The 15,082-nt window shown below is 39.0% G+C and overlaps 1 pseudogene; it reads right to left on the reverse strand.

The window, feature by feature from the left end:
• Positions 1-1,343: 1,343 nt before the first annotated feature.
• On the reverse strand, positions 1,344-2,337 carry LOC147897907 (uncharacterized; annotated as a pseudogene).
• Positions 2,338-15,082: the final 12,745 nt, after the last annotated feature.

A 15,082-nucleotide genomic window follows, 5' to 3' on the forward strand; every position in this document is an offset into this window, starting at 1 on the left:
TGAAAGGAGCATGGGTGCTCATGCAACCTAGCAAAAGAAAAAGACCCCAGACAAAAAACATTTTGTTGGCATCATGGAAGGGAAGAGTACGAGATTTTAAAATCACCAGAGGGAAGATATCGGTGAAAGAAGTTTTGATTCAGCATGTGTACATGCATAAAGAACTTGTCTTGCGAGACTATCCAAAAGATCTTCCGCAACACAGGCCTAATTGTATATTTTTCTATTGTGGTTTTTTTCTTTACGAGGTGTATGGATTTTTAAGATGAAGCTTTCTCTCTTTGCTTATTGACATCCTTGTGTTGTTTTATTTCTGATTTATATCCTTCATCGTATGAGACATGGCAAAACATCGATTGTATTTTGGGATTTATAGATGTTTTGCATGGATCGATAGGAGAACAATAATACCAAGGTAGATGTGCAACAGAGCTAGCTCAATCAGGTATATTTTTTACCGATCATTTTTATCAGTTGCTGGACAATGCTAGCACACATGGTGTGTTAATAAAACAAGACCTTCCGGCATGGAATTCAGTGGATTGGCCTCACCCACATTCTAGTGTTACAGAGGCATATAGGGCCAAGCTTTTCAAAGAAGTACAGAAAGCTCTGAGGCCCAATATTGCCACAAGGATAATAAAAATTTCTTTATGCATGCCTCTCATAGTTTTTGTGGACTTGTTTAATACCTTTCCAGTGAAGGTTTCAAAAACAATGTTCACAGTTAAAGCAACAAGTTCGGCATGCATGCCACAATTTTTGGATAAAGGTTGGGATAAGAAGACATGTAGTTCAGTGTTTTGTGAGGTTGTCCAACCTTCTATGCAACTGAAGTACATGGTTGCATCACAAAATTTTATTTTCTCTTTTTATTATAAGCGCAGTCGAATGCTAGGCACAAAACTAGTCCCAATGGATCAAGATGAAGATTCTTTTGGTGCAAAAAATAAATTTCTTGATATTGATGTTGTTGAGAATGGTGATGTGCTAGTCAATATCTCATTAAGAGAATGTTGCTTCCTAGCTCAATTGCACAATGACATTCTGTTTGAGACAGAAGGTTCTATTTCAAACGACTTTTTATTTATCTACAACAACAAAAAGGTACACCATTTGATTTATCCTAGTCATTGCTATTAGTTTACTTTACTGCTCTGACTCATATTGCTTTTTTGTAGTTGCTCAAAAGAAGAGAGAGCTCAATAAAATGCAAAGACATTGAAAATTTGAAAATTAAGATAACACAGACTCCATAAATAAAGGTTTTGTATTCAATCAAGTAAGATTTTGTACAGAAGTGTTTAGTTGTACATGTAGAACATATTTATGACATCCATTTTCTATTTATGTACACCTTGATCCAGAGGCTGCTCTACATGGTCCAAGATCTCCCTATCATCATTTTTTGGAGAATCTTTTTTCTGTTGCTCCATCCTGTCCTGTACAGTATGTTGGTGCTACTCCATTGTCTCCTCCACTGCCCCAGGAGCATCTATTTGCTGCTGCTCCATCTTCTCCTCAACAACATCAGCAGCAGGTCCTTGCTCCTATGGCTTCTCCTCCTCAACACTAGGTGCTTATTCCTGTGGCACCACATTAGCTTCATCTGTGGCATCAAGGTGTATGACACCTTCTTGTACTTTAGAGCTCTCACCCAACTCGACAGTAGCTGGTACAATAAGTTTGGGGGAGGCATAGCTCAAAAACCTCCAAATTGTATGAGCTCTAAAATTATATACATAGTTTGAGCTGAAGCTATCTTCTTTCATCTGCAATGGCATATGATAATTTAGAACACTTTGTATCATTATGAATTATCTTCAAGCTAAATGAAAATTATTTTTTCTTACAAGGTCTGGCTGTTCTTTCTCAAAATAGCTTGAAAGTAGATATTTGGCATTAATCAGCACTCTCCATCCGCAGCTACTTGAATCATCTTGTTGTGGTGTCTGTACAGTTGGAAAGATATGTTAGAAACTGTTAACATCTGAACAAAACAAAATTATTCAATAAGTTCAAAGGCATAGCATGAAATAGACATCAGTAGAGGGAACGACTTTTTACCTCTAGATTTATTGGCTCTATTGAATCCAAAAGAGAGACATTAGGAGGACAGTGATCCAATGCATCTAGAAGCCTTCTAATACAACTACAATATATATAATTTAGTTAGTATGATATCAAAATAATGAAGTTTTAAGTTCAAAAAGCACACACAGCACTTATAATTTCAGCTCTGTGTGTGTTTTTAAGAGAGTTGAATATAAAGCATTGCTTCTGCTGGATGTCAATAGAAACAAAACTCCAGTGGTCACTGCATAAGGAAAAAAGCATTAGGAAATCAAAGGCTACAAGAGTTCTCAATCTTAAAGAAGAATCTTAAAAGAAGTAGTCACCCACATACCTGTTATGGTATGGAAGTAGCAAAACATCAATTACTTCAAAATTGCAGTGTCTGAACTAGCTGGAAATACTGATGGGAGTTTCCTTTGCATCTCTTAACTTAGAAGAAATGGCAGGATCAATAATATGGATTGTATGCTGTACAGAGGGGTGAAGCCAGCTTCTCATCATGTTGCATAGGACCAAAAAATAATTAGGGTAGGGTATAAAGGAGGTACAAGGAGGATTGTTTTGCAAAAAATGTAAAATAATAGATACTTACTAGAGCATTGCAAGAATGATAGTATCTGAGCAATACTCATTCTTATGAGCCAATGCTACCAAGCATGGTTTTGTCAAGTCAAAATCATTCACTGAAAATTCATCCTCAATATGGACAACTATATTAGGGCCCAGCTCCTACAACCTTCTATGTATTTGCAGCTCCCTCTTTCCACTCTCCACATCTATAACAGATTTTGTTTCTTTTATTTGCTGCTTTAGTGACTCCTCATAAGCAGTCCTCCCTCTGGTGTTCTTTGAGTGGGTTACTTCAATAACCTTAACCTTATCTACCTTCAACTTCCTTGTAGGTGGAATTAATAATATGTCTCTCATCTTTATGTCCTGCCATTCCACAGGATGAACAAGCTTGTCATACCTCCATCTCACTCTGGACAAAGTGTTGAAGTCTTTGGCCATCAAAGTCACCCTGTGAGCATGGGCTGCTACCAGCATTGCATCTTCAAAATATTTTTCCAAGTAATCCTCTGCCATTTCCTGTAAGGAAAGAATGGCAGTCCTGTTCCACCTGAACCCAAGGTGCCAACTATCACATATTTCTCTCACCAGTCTTTGAAAAGGTGCCTTGGGGATTGCAAAGCCTATAGCTTTCTGTTGCTTCCTGATCTCCCTTAGCACACCTGCACCATGATTCAATATCTTGGCCTTTTGCTTGAGCAGGCTCATTGGCTTACCCTTCTTGCCATGTGCAGCTCTTCCCTTTGGAGGCACACTAAATTTCTTGGTACCTGCCCCAGCTGCTGTTGCTGCAAGCCTTGGCCCTTTGCCAGCTTTCCTTGCAGTTGACTTGGTTCTTGCCATCACTCTAACAAACTGCATACAAAGCAATGGAAAGAGATTACAGCCATGGAGAACATGTTTTGACAAAAAAAAGGCAATCACAGGGGTGGATGAAGCAACATTGAAAAATTTGCAATAAAACACGATACGAGGAGTTTGAAATTCCTAACAGGTCCAAATCGCGTTTTCCTGCAAATTCCTGAAATGATATGCTGGTGCATTCCTACAGTGATTTCTCTGTCTTTATAACTAAATACAGTACGAATGGAGTTTATGCAAGAAGAGTACAGCCATGGATAGCTATGGAAGTCACAAAACCAGAATGACAGGGGTGGATGAAGCAACATTTCAATATTTGCAACAAAACGCGATTTCGGCTGTTTGAAATTCCTAAGGCCTTCTCCTCACGTTTTCCTGCAAATTCATGAGGCAGCATGCTGGAATATGCCTTCAGTCATTTGAAGGTGTTTGCATGTCCATGCAAGATGGATTGAGTCTATGGAAGGCAAGAAGTGTGCACAGACTGAAGGAAGAACCCATAAGTACAGTTTTACCCTCACATGCAAATATCACACTTGAACATTTGCATTCCTACAGTGATTTCTCTGTCTTGACAACTAAATAAAATATGGACTGAGTCTATGCATTTCCATGCAGGATGGATTGTTTCTATGGTAGGCAAGAAGATTGCAGAGACTGAGGGAAGAACCCATTATTACTGACCTGAAATCTATCTGTGGATGTGCTGTGCTGCTGATGAGTACCCTGTGCTGGGGATGAACCTGTGCTGCTGGTCAGGATGCTGATGTTGTAGAGTATGGAGGTAGGGAGACAAGAGAGCAAAGATTGGAGGGCAAGAGGGCTGAGACAGGATAGCACAAATAAGTGCAAAATACAAATAAGGCATCTACTAAATCCCACACGTGTGGAATGTAGTCATTTTTCACACGTGTGGATGGGACCCAGATCTCTTGAAGTTTGAAATTTGGCACGTGTGAAAGGTACACTTTATGCCTTGGAACTTGTGCCATTCATGATTTCATAATCAATTCCACAACCACTCTTCCCTCCCCTGCCTCCCAATCTTTCATCCTTGCGAGGACCCTCACATCTTCCATTTCCTTCTCTCTCTGATCCTTTCCTACCCAGCACACTCCATCCAGACTGCAACCTGCCTGAAGAGTACTACCACTGCCAGATCTCCAGGTTACCTAGAGTGCAGAGTTCAAGCTAGTGAAAGAGCAAGAGATTCACAGTGCAACTCCAACAGCATGGAAAAGGAAAAAAAAGGTCAAAATTCTAGATTGTTTTCAATGTTTTTTGACATATATTTCTTCCATCCATTGGATTTTTGATGTCCAAATGTCTTCACTCAGCTCCACCCTTCTTGTTACATATTCATTTGATACTGTCCAAGAATGTGGTAAATCACCCAGGAATTTGATTGGAGATGGATATGAATAGAACCTAGAAATTTGCAACAAAATGCGAGGAGAGTGGTTTATACATCTCTAAGTAGCCCATATCGCATTTTGCTGCAAATTCCTGTTGTTGACACATTCCTCATGAAAAGCTTCACTCAGCTCCTGCATATCAAATCATACTGTCTAGGAATCAATGAGATGAACCTAGTGTTTGATTTGACATGCATATGAATAGAACTGGAGAATTTGCAACAAAATGCGAGGAGAGTGCTTTATATTTTCCAAATGGTCCCCCATCGCGTTTTGCTACAAATTCCTGTGTCTGATTTGGTTCTCACTTCTACCTCATTGTTTTGCTATCTTTGGCCCTGTGGAATTCTTCCTTGATGATGAGAAATGTTTTTGCTTTGGAACAGTTGACTCCTAGGCCCCACCTTTCAAGAGGAAGCTGGACTTTTCTGCTGCTATTATTAGACCACAGCAATCACCAAGTGAGTCATGAGAGCTCATGAAGGAATTATCTGGTGATATCCTATGCATTCACTGATTGCATATGTTAGCATATAGAATTCAAAGTATGTAAGTTTTTGAACAGGCAAAAGGAAGAGACTGGAGCAGAATGCTGATTCTTCCATCACAAAACAAAAGGAACCAAAAGAGGACAAGTCTCCAGATTTGCTCCTATTTGAGTTTCTTCACAAATGCAAGGCTCAGAGTAACTTCCACATATACCATAGTATTTTCAACATGGAGTTCACAATGAGCTCGATACTGGAGCATCACAAAGATTTTCTTTCAGACTATTGGGATACCTTCAAAGAACTGACAGAGGCAGGAAGAATTGTGGAAGGAGAAAAGGTTTTTGTGCATATAAATCATATTGTCTCCATTGACAAGCTGAGGTACCATGTGAACAGAAGATTTGATAGCCTACCTGATCAATATAAATTCAACTGTAACTTGCACACCAGAAAGTGCAGAGTGCTTGAGGAAACCATGGCATTCCTTATGTACATTGTCTTCAGTCAGGAGTCTTTGGATGAACAAGGGCAGGAGACTGAAGAAGAAGACACATCTGAGGCAGAGGAAAAAGAGGATGTTTCTTTGGTAATAGAAATGGCAGAGCAAGAAGAAGATATCAACCTTCAGGATGAGGGGCTGCAAGTGGCTGCTCTTGACCTTGTTCAACTGAGGACAAAAACTCTTAGGGGAGCAGAGCCATTTGAAGATTTTGATGTTCAGAGCAGCAAGTATGCAGTGCCCATGCTTCCAGATGTCTTGATTGGTGGAAAAGATTATGTTTTCCTCCATGATTTAGAGTGTATGTTCAATTTGAGGGAGGACTATGCCATTTCCCTTATTGCCCAGGCTTCAAGGCTTGACAAGGAGGTTCGCATAGAGGATGACCATTCACTACTGGCTTTGGAAACAATTTTTGATCCTACAAAGGCCCTTACTTTTTGTTTCAAAGAGGCTGAAAAGTTCTAAGAGCCAGATGAAGCTGCCTTCCAGCTCACACCGGAAGCTATGAATCTCTCAGCACTATACACATAAAAGCTTAAAGAAGAGGCTGGACAAGAGGGGAGAGGAATAAATCTTTGGAAAGATGAACTGCTTGTTGCTGATGAAAATGAGAAGGTACTTCAAATCAAATACTTTGTCTTTTGCTTAACTTTATTTTGTAGGTTGTGTATTGTCTCACTCCAATCTTTTGATATGTGGCAGCTACAAATTGAGGATGACACATTCCTCCAGAGATCAACTGGAAGTAGGCCGGTTGGGTTTCACAAAATGTCAAGCCTAGCTCATTATATTCATGATCTAGGTAGTGCTAAGATCTTGATTTACCATAGGCAGTTGAGCAACAATGGAGAAGCCATTGTTTACTTCTTAAAATGTTTGTCCAGGGTTTTAGGTGGACATGATCTTTCATGGCAAAAGGAAAAGATCATTTTGATAGAGAGGTTGTCTGCCATAGATATATTTGGAGATTATGTGAATAAGCAGGCCTCTAGGGCCACTTACTTTTTGTCTTACACTTCTTATGCATTAGCATGTGGTGTTAAGGAGCCCAAATGTCTGGAGGGCTATGGAAAACACAAGCTCATAAGGTTTCGAGAGCCACCCATGATTGCATCAGGCCACACAATCCAAGAAGAAGTACAGGTGGAGACAGCTGAAGAAAAGGATACCCCTCCCAGACAAGCAACAGAGGCAAGCATTGATAAACAGACAATCAACATCAAGCCAATAAAGAAGAAAAAGACTCCAATCAAGATCAAAAAGAGAGTTCCGATTGGCAGGCCCTGGGAGAAATAGGATTTAGTCATCAAATATAGCACAAACATTATATTAAAGTTGAACTGATTTGTACAAAGTCTTTGATGTCTGGTATGATCTTGTATAAATGAACAATAAGTTGAAGATGAAATGATTTGTACATTTAGATAGAGTGGTGTCGTTAAATATTAAACAAACAATATATTGAAATTGTGAACAAATTGTATTACGTTTAGATCATATGTTTCACAAAAGAAATACTTTTGATGCATAACACCAAGAGTCACTTGTTCCACAAAAAAAAATTCTATTGATTGAGTTTGAAAACATGTGGACATAACAGCAATAAGTTACAAATGAGTCCTATTCATGTTTACTTGTCCATTTATGGTTTCTAAATATCTTCGATTCCCTCCATTGTCTATGTCTCTCTGTTGCCATTGAATTGTCTAGAGTTTGTCTTCGTCTTTGCTTTTGGGCTAGAAGAAAAGCAAGCTTGATTTTGGAGCTAGCAACTTTTCTTTTAGCATGTAGCCTCTGTAGTATGCCTCAGTAAAACCATTGGAAGACTTCCTTCAGACTATTTGCCTTCTGATTCCCTCCATAGTGTTGTGTGTGTCTGAAAAATGCATTACGTGCCATGTAGTGAGACTTCTCGATGTCTTGGGTAGACCAAATTGCTGGGCATCCATACTTTTTGACAAAATAGGGAAGGTGGTTGTAGATGATATGCTGTAAGACATAAGAATGCATAGTAAGTAATAAAAAAAAGAGGATCACACTTAAGTAAAAGAAGAAGACATAACCTTACCATGTAGTGAGTTATATATTGCAGGCTGTCCACGCGTCTTTCATTGACTTTCCAAAATGTTTAATTGCCTCCTCAAAGTTCTTGTAATCACTCTTTGTCCATGTTACTTTGTCACAGAACATGAAGAGTTGATCAAGAGACCTCCACACCTCTGCCTTCCTATTTCGTGCTTCCCCATCTGCCTCATGATCTTTCACAGCATTATGGACTTGCTTCCACAATCCATAATTAATCTTTGAAACTGTTCTACCTTGCCTTACTTGCTTACTATGTTTGGATCGAGACAAGAATCTTCTTGCCTTAACACTACCAATAGAGGGCTTGATTGGTACCTCCTTGCCATTGGTAGACTTTTTAAAATCCTTTGTGATTTGAACATCTCCTCCATGCAGACCTATATCGGATAACACTTTTTCCAATGCTTGACGAGCATCCTTTCTATTTTTTTTGGGACGGAGTTTCCAAGCAAATCCAATATATAAAAATACCAATTTTTCAATAATTCGACATAGACCATGCAATGTGCAGATGTGAACATTACATAGTGGAATGTCCAGAATGGCCTTGAAGTCAGGGTCAACTTTATCTCTATTAGGTGCTCTCTTCCACCATTTTGAATCCATTACTTGAGCTGATTCTTTGCAGTAAAGACAAGGAGACTTTGTGTTTCCTCCTTTACTAACGTTATACATGCACTTAAGTGTTTTAAGATCCCCGGCCATGTGCCACTCTACTTGAAAATCACCTTTTCCTGCAACATGGAGATTCTCACCTTGCACTTGTCTTTTGATTATTCTTGGTATTTCCGTGTGGTGAAACACCCAATCTAGTGTTTCATGGTCTTCTGTCTTCACCTGCCAGATTATAGAAAACAAAAGTCTTACTATAACAGATTTGAAAACAATGACCAAAATCAAGTACAAAACAAAAAATGATCATACCTGGAACGAGCCTAACCACCATATGTGTTTCTCTGACTACACACTAAAATACTTCGAACTCGCTTCAGTCAATGATGTATCAATTGCTCCATTCATCAATGTAATAGTAACTCTTTCCATTTTCTTTTCCTTTACAACCTCACACTCATTCTATTTGATAACAAATTTCAAAATGCCTTTGCACTCCTCAAATGTTATTCCATAAAACTCGACCATTCTTCTTTGAAGTTGTTGTAGATCTACAAATATATTGTTCCAAGGATCATACACAGTGGTTCCTTTACCACCATGAAATATTTCTTCAATATGGATATATTGTCCAATAAATTCATCTATACTTGCATTCAAATGACCTCTTATCCTCCACACGGTTGCTGGATTTGGCAGTAAAACTCGTTTAATCCTTTGATCTTTCAAAGTTGAGGATATCACATGGAAAATCGAACTATATCCCTTCCTGCTAACTCCACTAACATCAAGAGCCTCTTTGATTATAGTGCCATCAACTTGATTATTGGATACAAAGTCCTCTATAACATTGCGTTTGACTGTTTTGTATTTTTTTTCCTTAATCAAACCTTTTGCTACACCACAAGAAAGCAATCCTTTCATTTGTTTAACAGGAAGAAGGTTCGGATCCATATTTTCTTTTACAGGCTCCAATAATTTCCTATAGTAACAACACAATATGCCTATATCATTCAGCACCTCCATTCTTGTTTTGCGGTAAGGGACGAAATAGATATAATCATTTGAGAGCCTTTTTGAGTATACAAAATGATAAATTTCAATCTAACCTTGCTTCCTGAATTCGTCGCTTGCATCCACTAGTCCCAGCCTTCAAATTTGCAATGTTTTTAATCTTCCTGCTACGTAGTCTGTATCCAAGCACGCTTTTTTACTCTTTGAATGCTCCTCAATTTCATTCTGCAACTGCTGCTCCAATTTTTTATGAATGGCTATCTCCTGCATCTTGGCCCCCTTTTCTTGTAGGTACATCATTTTATACGTTTTCGCAAATGCAGACTGTGCTGAAATATAACCAAGAAGTCCATTTTGTCCATCGCCGGCAAACCTCAGTAATGTGGTGGGATTGACAAATGGAGGTGTAGAGTTTTTTACTTGACATTTTGGAGATATGCTTCCATCGCACCATAAGTCAATATGTTGAAGCCCTTCTCTTCTCATATTTTCCTGCTGTTGAGCATTCAGCACCGTATCCTTTCGTCTTTTTTGTGCTGGAGCATATTGTTCTTCTAAGTCGATGTGAAGATGGTGTAATCGCTTCTTCTGAGATAGTGACTCACTAGTATCGGCCATTTTTTATGCTTCTGAGGTTGCGAAGTTGTTTGTCAATCTCAAAGTCGTTTTGTAACATGAATCGTGGAAGTATGGCGGTATCCATGTGAATATTTTGAAAACTTGCAATCACCAAGTTCAGTGATGGATTCTTTATGAAAGGCCTGCACACGTCGGCAAAAGAGATGCGGAATCTTTGGTAAACAAAAAAAAATCTAAGGAGATATTTAATGCAAAATCGTGTTAGTCAGACAAAAGATTATCTTATTCCTTTTTGAATTGACAGTTCTGTAGTCCTTACTGACAGTTCTGAGCCACGTTTCCATATTTTACTATTTTTGAGGTCTTTTAGGAGAGAAATAAATAAAAAAATAGTGAATTTCTTACAGGGCCCCAAAATGAGTTCCCTTTTTCCCTAATGGATATCATGCCATCTTAAACCATAAACCAAGGTATTTAAAAACAAGAGTCTATGCAATGCCTAGAAAGGTCAAATGTGTATTGCCAACTTGAGGATTGCATCCCTTTCTTTTTTATGCTATGCAAAATAGGGTGTGGTACAATCAAAACTATAGCTCTTACTCATAAAGCATTAATCGCGAAATAGGAGTGAAGGTTTATATTTTACATTGTGAAATCACTAGCATATTTGTGTTTGCTTTATTGATTGAAACCGGAGAAAGGCCTACTTTGCTGCGATTGCATGGTTGCGGGGGACCTTAGATACACACTTTATTCAAGGAAGAGTTTCAGGCGTCTTTTGGTAATAGAAGAAAGTTTGAGACATTTTTTAGCGAATATTCAAGTTATCCCTATTCAAGCTACTTCTATGTTGGGCAGTAGCACTCCCGTAGCTTTCCACATACCATGCATCCAAATAGCATTTTCATTAAAGCAAACTTCTGCTACTTCACTCTGAAACTACGGAGCCGTTTTGAAACGAGTCACTTGTCAGATAGATAGACATAGGTCCAAGCTAAAGCGAGGCTAGCATTTGAAGAATCTCGGCCCAAATATATATAACCGCTCTCTCTTACACACACACACACACACACGTAGAGACACACACACATATTGTGCTTCACCGGGCTTGCCTTCTCAAGATCAGGAACCGTGGTTTATTATAAGCAGATTCAAAAAGGGACATCTTAGAGTGCAAGAAGAGAAATCTGCCGGCTGCACATTATTACATAATCGATCTTGCTGATCTCACAGTTACATCCTAGGAATGGACGATTTGGAAGGTGAACCCGGAAGAGGCGAGGGTCCCTGCCACGCGGCTGACGCCATTGACGTTGGCCGGGCAGTTAGCAAGGATGGTGTCGAGGGCGGTGCCCGCGTTGGCGCAGGTGGTGCATCCGCCTTGGCTCCCGCAGATGTCCACGGAAGCTGCGCCGGAGGTGAACATGGTGGTGCATCCCGATCCGTTGGTCTGGCAGCACTGGCTGCTCCCCAGGTTCCTTATGTAGTTCACGCAGGTGTTGGCGTCGGCACTGGTCGGAGACGCACCGTTGGTCTGGCAGGTCTGCGCCTTGCAGACGGGCGCCATGCAGCTGATCATGATCATGGCCGCCACAAGTAAGCAGACCCAAGCAGAAGCTGCGGACTTGGCCATTGGATGCACTAGGTAGCCGATAGAGGGAGTGTATACACGAAGGAAGGCAGGAATATAGACGGCAGATGGATGAATGGAGGAGCCTGGCAACCGTGCTTCTCCTTATATACGAGTAGGCGCTCTGAAAGAGTCTTGGTGATATGCCACGGAAGTCACGGTCTGCCTGCTCATCCAAGACTATGAGATCCGAGCAGATCAGCCTGATTTGAATTTGGTCCTCGGAACGTTCCACACGTGCTTTTTTTTGCACCATCGTATCCCAACGAGTGTCTTTCTTCCACCGCACTGTGACACCTTTAAAACAAGGGACGCCCTGCCCACGACCAATGCTGCACGCAGCAGAGGTCGAAACGCGCTGGGACACAAGAACTTTTACATGCACATGAGCTAGGTTTCTTTTGCATGTGGAACGTCTCTCAATCTCTCACGCATTACACAAATTGTCCGCATTAGAGTGCCAAGCCTTTTGGATAAGCATTTTCATATTATAAAACCCCTTGAATCTAATGTATGTAAGTAGAAAGACGCACCTAGAAACTATTTCTGCATGAAGTACAAGCAATGAATTAATAATTTACAACAAGACTCATAACATTACTAACAAATATAAAATGTTTTCTATCCACATATTGTCCTTGCACGCAAATATGTAAAAAGTTATCTCGGTTCGTAGAATCTAAACCCAAGGGCTTATTAACTTATGATAGCTATAGAAACATGTTATGGCACTATCTAAAAAGTTACCATGATTTAGAATCACTTGCATCTATACATGCATTATTTGATGGGAAGCAAATTCTATTTATTTACAAATTACTAAAGCTTAAAAATGGATATTCATTCATCTTTATCAAATGCTAGGCAGAGGTAAAATCCTTGGGTTCAAGAGATGTCGACAAAGATAAGGGATCATGAACCCTATTTTGGAGCTATCTTGAGAAAGAAGGAACCCATAGATCCAAAGATTGAGACATTATCAAGGGAAACATAAGATGTTATTCCTCAAAAAATGCACTCACTTCAGCCCACCACCTATGACTATTCTTAAAAGTGCACTCACTATATCCCCCCTTCTTACGTTATCAGGAACCAAACGATGAATAACTCTTTATGACCATCGAGTAGCTATTGGTGTTGTTCTACTCAAGGACAGAGATTCATAGCCTATGAATCCAACAAAAGACAATGCACATATTCCAATTTATGTAACAGACCTATAGACTCATGGTCACCTTTCATGTATTTCATAAGGAGTAGAAGGGAGAAAAATCACTCATGCCCACATTTTCAATTTATACTCTCTTCACTAATCTGACTTTTTCCCATTATGAACGCCATGAAGTTGTAAGGTATGTCACAATCCCTTCACTAACCTTAATGTTTGATCTACCAGGAATGCTTTAAATCCTCTAGTTAAATCTCACAGTCCCTTATCAAAGTATTATTTCCCACTGTGAGTCTCTTCTTTCTTACAATTGATTTCCTTCTCCTATACATATCACTATGCATAAAGGCTTAACCAACTTAGTCCTACTATAAGAAACCCTTTTTGAATTACATATATGTTCACCTAGGTACACACACATACACCTAGCTCCCCTTCTTGCATTATAAGGAACCAAACGATGAATAACTCTTTGTGACCATTGAGTAGCTATTGGTCTTGTTCTACTCAAGGACAAAGATTCATAGCCTATGAATCCAAAAAAAGACCATGCACATATTCCAATTTATGTAACAGACCTATAGACTCATGGTTACCTTTCATGTATTTCATAAGGAGTAGACTCAGGAGAAAAATCACTCATGCCCAGATTTCAAATGTATACTCTCTTCACCAATATGACTTTTCCCCATTATGAACACCATGAAGTTGTAAGGTATGTCACAATCCCTTCACTAACCCAAATGTAACACCTATTTCATTAATTTTGGACTTTTTCTATTGTTTTTGAACGAAGCCCAAAAATCCTTCCCAAATGAAAAGTTTACTTTGTGAAAATATCCTTCCCAAATCAAAATTTTACTTTCAGAAAATATTATTCCCAAATCAAAAGTTCACTTTGTGGCACTATCATATTCACATAAAAATCTTGTTTTTTCAATCTATACTTTTGCACTAACATGCAAGAATTTGAAATAATCCTACTTTAGAAATTCTAGCTCTACCTAAGTTATTTGTTAATTTAATTATTTTCTTAATGTGATAAATTTATAAATCCATGAAAGGAGACTTAAATATTTCATGTATATTTCATGGAAATGGGATTCTTGTAACTACATAGCATACACAACATACACAGCATTCTGTTCAAGCAGACAAAATTTGCTATGTAGATGCGGGTCTCTAGATGCATAAATAGACGTGCAAATAGACGCGCCTGTAAGTTTTTTTTTTAGTTGAGTAAATGCATCTGTGTGCGTGTCTGTAGGTGCTTTGTCTTGTTGTGTGTCTGTATGTATGTATCTATACACACACACACACACACACACACACATACTCCATACATACATATGTATACATTGATGCATATATTGATGCATATCTTGATGTATATATTCATGCATACAGTTTTGATTGATGGAGAAAATAGGCATAAAAACCATGTAAATTGGCTCTTATCATTCAATTTGATATAGGACATGATCCCATTGGGATTTGTAAGTTCAAAGATACGGGGTCCTACTTTTAGGGCCTGAATTTCTGAAATAGGTAGCCTGTTAACGTGCTACCTATTTCATGCATTTAGGCCTCAAAAGTATGACCTTATGTGGTCCTACATGGGGTCCTACTTTTGAGGCCTAAATGTATGAAATAGGCAGTGCGTTGACACGCTGCCTATTTCAAGCATTCAAGTGCTAAAAGTAAGACCCCGTATCTTTGGAATTACAAATCCAAATGGGGTCATGTCATACATCAAATCGAATGGCAAGAGCCAATTTAGATGTTTTCATGCCTATTTTATCTATTATATGCATCAAATAATGTTGTTTATCAATTCTTGGCATACACCCCCCAAAATCAAGACCCCCATTGGAAAGAAAGGTAAGGAACACAAGTCCTTGTTCTTATGCTCGTGAGACATTAAAAAAGAGGCGTGGTATCCCAAAAATGGTAGTGCATCAATGCGCTATCATTTTTGGGCTGCCAGGTCTCTATTTTGTTGTCTCATGAGCATACATATGGAGGTTATTATACAATATAACTAAGAAGTCGTATTGAAGTAGTTTTACAATTTGGATG

The sequence above is a fragment of the Dipteris shenzhenensis genome, chromosome 10 (genome assembly GCF_047967505.1).
Source record: "Dipteris shenzhenensis isolate YYH24624 ecotype China chromosome 10, Dip_SZ_1.0, whole genome shotgun sequence".
NCBI classification, from domain to species: domain Eukaryota; kingdom Viridiplantae; phylum Streptophyta; class Polypodiopsida; order Gleicheniales; family Dipteridaceae; genus Dipteris; species Dipteris shenzhenensis.